This window comes from Papaver somniferum, unplaced genomic scaffold (assembly GCF_003573695.1).
Source record: "Papaver somniferum cultivar HN1 unplaced genomic scaffold, ASM357369v1 unplaced-scaffold_10, whole genome shotgun sequence".
Lineage (NCBI taxonomy): Eukaryota > Viridiplantae > Streptophyta > Magnoliopsida > Ranunculales > Papaveraceae > Papaver > Papaver somniferum.
Window position 1 is genome coordinate 14,337,824 of NW_020618825.1, and position 8,223 is coordinate 14,346,046.

The following is an 8,223-nucleotide window of genomic DNA, read 5'->3' on the forward strand; positions in this document are numbered from 1 at the left end:
TGACCCATTTTCCGAATTAATTAAGAAAGTTTGTCCCAAAAATGAACACTTACTTTTGTCAAAGCCATTGACCTAGTCAAAAGTGATGAATAAAAAAAAAACTAAGACTCAGCACAACAGTCTCACAACACAGTTTGTCAAGCCAGTTCCTTTCATTAACCATCATTCTTTTCACGGTAACAGAATTTTGGAAATCAATTTGTCGCGGCTAAGCATGCCTAATCTCAGTTGTCCCCACTTGCATAACCACCTAAAAACACTAATACGCTAAACGCAGTTCCTATAGAATGAACAAATTAAGAATTTGTTTATTTTACTCCCACTATGAACTTAACAAACATGAAAAATGGATGGACAAACCAACAAATTTGTTGGTTTGTTCACTGCGGACGTACAGTAGTCGCGCGTATCAAGGAAACCCGCTGGCGGGGTATTGAAACCGCGATGATTGTGACAACTCGTTAGCGGGCGACAGTAAACCTCTAGCGGAAATATTCAACCTCCAACGGCTAAATCTGAACGGCTAGAAAAACTGTTCATCCAACGATTAGAATTTTGAGTTTTATAAATACTCTTCATTTCAACTCCACACATTCTACACAATCTAAATCTCTTCACTCACAAATCATCTATAAAAATTCCCCACAGAGTGTCTACTAGAGTTTTTGGTACTAAATACCGTCAACAAGAGGATTTAACTATTTGTAGAGTCTATATTTTTCACACATGACACAAGATGCTATCAATGAGACGATATCTGAATCGATGCTCACTCTCTAGGAGAAATTTTTTATAACGTTCGTCGCTGAAACGGGGAATATTTATTCGCGAGACACCTCCGGATTGTCGCATCGTTTTAGTGTAATTAGTGGGAAATATCAGAATTCATAGGTCAACTTGTTGACAATCACTAAAATAAACTGGACTGTGAAGGTGTAAATGAAGTGGAATCGAGAACACTAGCGATGTGGAAAGTATCCCACGGCAGCCCTTTCGCCTTCCAAGCTTGTTTCAACATTCTTAGGGTGCTCAACAGATTCAACCCCTTCAGCATCTTAGGAATTCTAGAAGACGGCTATTAAATGAGGATTTTAATCGAGTGTTATGTCGCAGTGGCTTTAATGTAATGTATTTGCTTTAATCTGATGTAGTTGGTTTAGTCCAATCTAGTATGTTCTTATTTATAAGAAAGGTTGAAATTATTAATGATATTAATAGTGCAAATGTGAAGAAATTTTGGTTTGATTAGATAATCATAACACAACATAACACCAAACTAAAAACATAATACCATCGTGAATCGATTATCCCACAGTTTAATCAGCCCACTCCACCAAAAAAACACCCAAGACATTTCCAGAAATGCCTTCCGTATGTGTCTTCTTCTGTAGAAGTGTATAAATGTATGAAATTTATAGCGCCCCCAAAGTTAGCAGCTGAATAATTCAAGAGATTAACTAAATAAAGAGGCACTAAAAATCTAAATCATTTACTTAAACAATCAATTAAGAAATTCGGCTACAAAACTTAACCCAAAAACTAGCTCCGTTCTGAAATATACATATATACAAGAACTCCTCTCAAATGATACATATACAATAGTCATTTGGTTTACAAAGAATAAACAACATAATAAACATAACCAAAGTTAACCAACTAACGGACTCAACTTCCCGAAACTTCCGTTGCGCAACTCTACTTTATCTATGAAACTGAAAGTGGGTATGGGTGAGCATATCATCCCTAAAAAGGGTGCCCAGTAGGAATAACATTTAACTTTCAAGTAATCACTAGAATGGTCTATAAAACAGTACATGTTTTTCCTAAACATTAAATGGCAACCAATTCACAGAAATAAACAATCATGTATATGGAACTAACTCCTTCGTCAAACAATGTATAATATTCAATGCGAAATTCCAGCACCTAGATAATAATATTGTGGTGTATCGCCCTAGACATTGCATAAAAGCTCGAAAGTAAGTAGGTATAAAAGAAGGAGCAGTATCCTATATACCACAGATGGAAATTCTTATTTCCAAACATTCAAATGGAAATTCTTATTTCCCAAACAATTCATGAAGACAAACAAAGCATTCCAACTCCTTTCCAACCAATGGAAAGATTAAAAGAAATAACAGAACTTTCATAATTCAAAGTTAAACAATGCATGGAAATCACAACCAGACAATGCATGAGTTTGTTAAACATGAACTTTTGTAAAACAAACAACAATGGTTACATAAGAGTTAAATATAGATTCTCAACTCTTGTGATGCCAAGACACGCCTACCTCGAGATCCACGATTCACTGGTTCATCCTTTGAATCGATCGTTATTAATAAAGACTAACTGTTAATCACACAAGAACTCTAAGAATGTAGCCAAGATGTCTCATACAAGAATCATACAAATTTATCTAATGGTTCTAAGCCCATTTACGATTCTACACCTTTTCGTTCACTATCTTTAGCATAGATAAGGTTTACTAATTCAATTAGGTTACTTGATTATATAGTCCATTAACTAAATCTTATGAATATCTACAACTTTGTAGAAGAAACCAAAGTCTAATTCAGACCAGAACGGTCCAATTCAACAAAATAGGAAACTAGTCCAAAGTCAAACCAACAGTCAAATGGTCAAGGTCAGGTCTATTGTCTAACTCGGTCAACTGAGTCAAACCGAGTCAACTCAGTTTAATAGGGTTAACTCGACTCAGTCAGATTGACTGAATCAGGCCATAAGGTTAAGTCAGCTAAACTGACTGGGATGACTAACAAGCCTAATTCAAATATAGATACAACCTCTACCAACCTGCTTCTATAAAAAGTAACATTGTAAACAATTCATTCATTAAAAACAAACTCCAGATTCAATTACAACTTTAAACTTTGGTTACCTGCAATTGCAGTAGCTACAAGCTTCCAAAGAGGCTACCAACTGTGACCACACAATCACCACTACCACATATTTTCTACTCTCCCAACTCAACATACAATTATAGCTTCACGAACTTCACTATCAACTCTACACCACTATATCTACACTCAAAGTTCATCTCAACACAGATTCATGTCTATCTACCACCACTCTTTCACCTGCAACTCTGTATCAGCATCTTTTCATAACATCTTTACAACTTCACTGACATCCACCACCAGAATAGTCAACCATGTATTCTTTCAACACTACAGAACCATTAACCTAGAACGATATCTTCACATTTCCTTGGTCAATTTCAGCTACACATATTCTTGCATCCTATAACCCCTGTCCTCTGTGATTCAACTTCACTTTAGAAAAAAACATGAACCCAACCTACAACTGCAATTTCAGTTCCAATTCCAGATACACCTTCTATCTCTATTTCCGTAATTGCAGCGACAACAAATCCATACATTCATATCTTTAACTGTAACTCATACCATACCCTGTAAAACAATCTCAACTCCATTTTCATTTCACATGCACAATCAAACTCCATCTAGGCCTGGACTGCCTCTATAATCAGTTCACTGTAATACAATTCTTTCTCCAGTTCCACTAACTGAATAGCATCTCAATTTCAATCTTATTCACAATCATATCCCAGCAACAACATCATCAACTCAGCCAGTTCAAATTACTCATTCCTGCATAACCAGATATACCAATTCCCTGTAATTTGACATACATCCAGACCACAACCCCTCAATTCAGTTCCAATTCAATTTGCGGAAACCCTAATTATCAATTTCAAACCACTTTTGATCTGTATATTCTGATTCGTATGAGACCCATCTCAAATAAATCCCCTAGAACACCAACTTCATCTTCCTATTCTTCTTTGAACTCCTTATGATACCGTAGTTCTTAATTTGGGGAAAAATAGAAAGAAACCTAATCTGTGACTCTCAATATCCCAATAAAACCAAAATTGATTCTTCCTAACTTCAATTCGAAACAAACCCAGTTAAGATTTATCAATTCCTACCCAATTTTACTTACACATGTTCAAATAGATGAAACCCTAATTAAACGAATTTAAATTACCTTCCTTATGATTCTTCACCAGAACTGCTTCATCTCACCAATTCATCATCCTCCCTCTTAATCTTCAGTTGTTACAACTCGATATCGTTCTCGTTCTACACAAACTCAGAAGATAAACCAAATTCAGAAAACCCTAACTCGAACTCTCTGATTTACCTTTTTAACCGATTCTGAATCATCTACCCTAATTAATACCACCACCAACAATTACTACACAATCATTACCCTCTTTATTTGATCTCCCAATAACTAATTTGTTTTCTAAAATCATCACTCGGCCGAAGAACAAAAGAAGCAGAGAAGAGAAGAGAGAAAGAGAAAGAAGAAGAAGAAAGAAGAAGAAAAGAAAAGAAATAAATGATTTCCTCGAGCTTGCGTAGATGATAAGACAAAAGGGATTACTAGGACACCCACTTGATTTTATAAGGGCAGCCACAACGTGTCTGAAAAAAATACTATTTTGCCCTTCTCCCAATTCCGATATTTCTTTTTCGTCTAGTATCCGATTGACACGTTCAAGTAGTCCATTCCGCGTAACTTTTCAAGATCTATCAGTTGGTACTACTTTCGTATCTACATTGTTGTTAGATTAATTTCTATTAATGAACGTTCGTGTTAAACTAATCGAGTTATTAGCGGCTAATTCGTCTCTTGATATCTCTAAATCGATGCCTGAACGGTCTAATAGCGTTGACGAGCTTGCGGGTCTTTAAGAAATTCCTAAAATCAAGCTTTTAGCATCCACTAATTCTCCATGGACAATGTTTGTATTCGTGATCTTCATCTCCACAATGCTCGCAGTGTAACAACTTCTTTTTCAATTTGGCTTTAAGTTTGAAGTTTCTGCAGAGTGTAACAACTTCTTCTTCTTCTTTAACCTACATAGCATCATCTAGCATGTGTTCCTATGGACAGTTGGGATCTGGACATTGCAAATACTTGAGCTTTCACATTGTGATTCAATCACCATTCTGATGCGTGAACAACCTTCCCGCGTACACTTTGAATACATCCAAAGGAATTGCATCATATTGTGGTTATCCATGAAATGTATGGACAAACATATTTTCCTTCGACACATAATATTTGCTTCGCTTTTTCTTTAGAAAACATGGTGGATATTGTTGGCTACAAAGAAATCTGTTGGTTTGGTTGAGAATCAAAGCTACTGTTGTATTTATAGGAAAAAGAAATAGTCGTTGGTAATTCAAGTTCGTTGCTCAACTCATTTTCCAGAAGAGAACGATTTTCATTATAAACTCGCTTTTTTTTTTCTATGTGATTTGAGAGGCAAGATTAAGGTTTTGTGATCGAGAGCAGAAGGGATTAATCAAAGAATCGTTTTTGGTAATAATACTGATTCGAGTGGTGGATTCAAAATCAGCATAAAAGGTAACCTTAAGCTTTAATTAGGGTTTATTTAATTTGATAATTGATTCGTAAATGCCTGTAAGTGTATGCTTAAGAACTGATTGTTTGTATATCTAGTAGTGATTTTATATTCCTGGATGGTAAAAGTAGTGATTTGTAGATTGGATTTTGATGTGTGCTGCTCTTAACATAAACCCTAGATTTTTTTTCTAGATCGGGTTCCATAGGTTTTCATTTGTGCTAGAATGATGTTCAGATTCTATGATTATTTATGTGGCTAAGTATGTATGCATCGATTTCTTAGATGAGAAAGGGTTGTATAACATAAATATCTCTTTGGGTTTGCTGATATCTATTTCCGATTATTGCCTGGTTTTGGTTTGGCTGTATGGAATTGTAACTGAAATCATCTTTTGATTTTGTTCATTTTTTTTTGTGTTCACGAGAATTTGCACTTAATATAAATCAAATTTCTGTGTGTAGGCTTACTTCAAGAGGTTTCAAGTCAAATTCAAGCGAAGGAGAGGTATATGCTCATTTAATTTCTGATATAATTTCTTATATCTTTGGTTGGATGTTATCTGATTGTATTGCGTCATTATAATGAATATAGAGGGAAAAAACAATTACAGAGCCAGAATCCGTCTTATTAGCCAAGACAAGAACTAGTACGTCCACTTCACAACCAAATACATTATTTGCTCAGATCATAGTTGTTACTATTACCGGTGATCTGGTAATGTGTGGGTGCTAAAGTTGGAACTATTATTTAGCTTTAGTAGACTAGCTAAGGTTGTTTGTAGGTTCATTATAATGTTATTTCCTCTTACAACTTCTTCATTCACACTTTACAGGAAGAGCATCTGAATTGGACACCTATCTAGAAAATATTTATTTGGTTCCTAGAAGGCTAAAGGACCTGTGTGCTATGTTACTTGAAAGAGGATTCAAGGGTTAAGATTATTTCACTTCTAACATAATGTGTCTGATCTTCTTGTATTTATCTTGATTTCAATTGGTTTATTTCTGTATCTTATGTTACCCTTATATTTTTCATATGATATGTATATTCGTAGGGTTTTCTATTTAAGTATGGATGGGTTAGGATTTAGGCAAGTAACTTTTCTTCAGTATATAATTGAAAAGCCTTGGTCTGTGTGTTTCGAATCTAGGTGTTTCCAGTTCAATTAACTTTGACATTGTAGCCTGATGAGCAATAAACTGGATTACACATTGGTGATCCCACATTAGTATGATCATTGATATTGTTCTACTCAAACCAAGCTTGATTTGTTTCTAAGCCATAAGAAAGCCAATTAGTATTATCATTAATCCTGTATTACTTAAAACTAAGAATGATTTGTTACTAAGCCGTAAAAAATCCATTACCTGTAAGTTTCTACAAAATCCATATTTGACGTTAGGCGTACTACGCCTAGCGAGAGCAATGATGTTGATCCAATAGTTTCTGGGTCTAGACAGATTTATTTAACCTTTCTAGCTGAAAGTACACTTACCAAGGAGGACGTTTCAAACTATTTAAAGTAAAGATGATAAACTTGTATGTTAATATAGAGTATCTGAATTTTGATTGTTAGACTTAAAGCTTTAGTCATTTACAGCATGTGAATGCAGTTACAGATAGAGATACAACTATTGTTTATGTGAGTTTGTCAAGTAGGCATCTCAACTTTCTTTTGTGAATAATATCCTACTGTTTTAACAGTCGAGAACTCAAGAGGGTTCTTACTCAAATCATATGTATTACAGAAACATTGATGATGTAGACAAGACTATGGATGAGATTAATGAGCATGCTGAGAACATGAAGCAGATTCAGGAAGCGTTTCCAAACCCCATTGGAGCTGCTTCCAACTTTGATGAGTTGACCTTTTGCATTTTATTTGTATTTATTCATCGATGATATGAATCCATGACATGGAGTGTTGGTTTGATCTGATAGTATATGAATATAGTTACATCTGTTTTGATGGAAGTTTACCAAATATGTTGTCAAGAGTTATTGCTAATGTGATTGTTTGTCTTTACAGATGCCAAGCATTTGATTGGTAGGAGATTCAGTAAGACCACACTCCAGTGTGATATCAAGCACTGACCATTCAAGGTTCTATATGGTCCAGCATTTGAGGAAATTTCATCCATGGTCTTGATTACGATGCGTGAGATTGTTGAAGCATACCTTGGTTCTACAGTTAAGAACGTTGTTGTTACAATCCCTTCCTACTTTGGTATCACATTCATATGATCTTCACTATCATTTGACACATGTATATACTCCTGGTTGCCAACCGTTTGGATTCAGTTTTCTTGTGTTATTATTGTCTTATGAATTTGGTTTCTTATTTCTTTTACTTTTTGACCTTTTTTTTTCAGATCTGTGATGGAGGGGGAAGTGAAGTCACACCATTTGTAGGTATATTAATGTTTCCTACTATCCAATAAGAAGATACATTTTAATTTCCAACTCTACTTAAGGACCCTTGTTGGTCACTAGCACATTTTCTATGGATGACACTTGAGCTCTACCCACATCTATCTTTCCTGAGTTTTCTTTTTTATTTATGCATATTTGCACTTGTGATCTAATTGTCTCAGACCACTACTTAGCTCTCTTAAGTTAACTTGGATTATACTTCTTCAGCTACCTACGTAAATAACTTGTCAATTTTTGTCTTTTCAGATAGAAAAACAAGAAATTAAAGTGGAGGTCTGAATACAAACAGAAGAAATATATTTGCGTAAGTCACTTCTTATACTTCATTTACTTTCTTTAATGGCATTTATACTGATTTGCAT

The 8,223-nt window shown here is 34.9% G+C and overlaps 1 long non-coding RNA gene across 1 annotated transcript; it reads left to right on the top strand.

The window, feature by feature from the left end:
* The first annotated feature begins 5,402 nt into the window (after positions 1–5,402).
* Positions 5,403–6,362, top strand: LOC113326778. The gene is made up of 3 exons (XR_003348529.1): positions 5,403–5,427; positions 5,890–5,932; positions 6,261–6,362. It is a non-coding gene; the product is annotated as an uncharacterized LOC113326778 (long non-coding RNA).
* Positions 6,363–8,223: the final 1,861 nt, after the last annotated feature.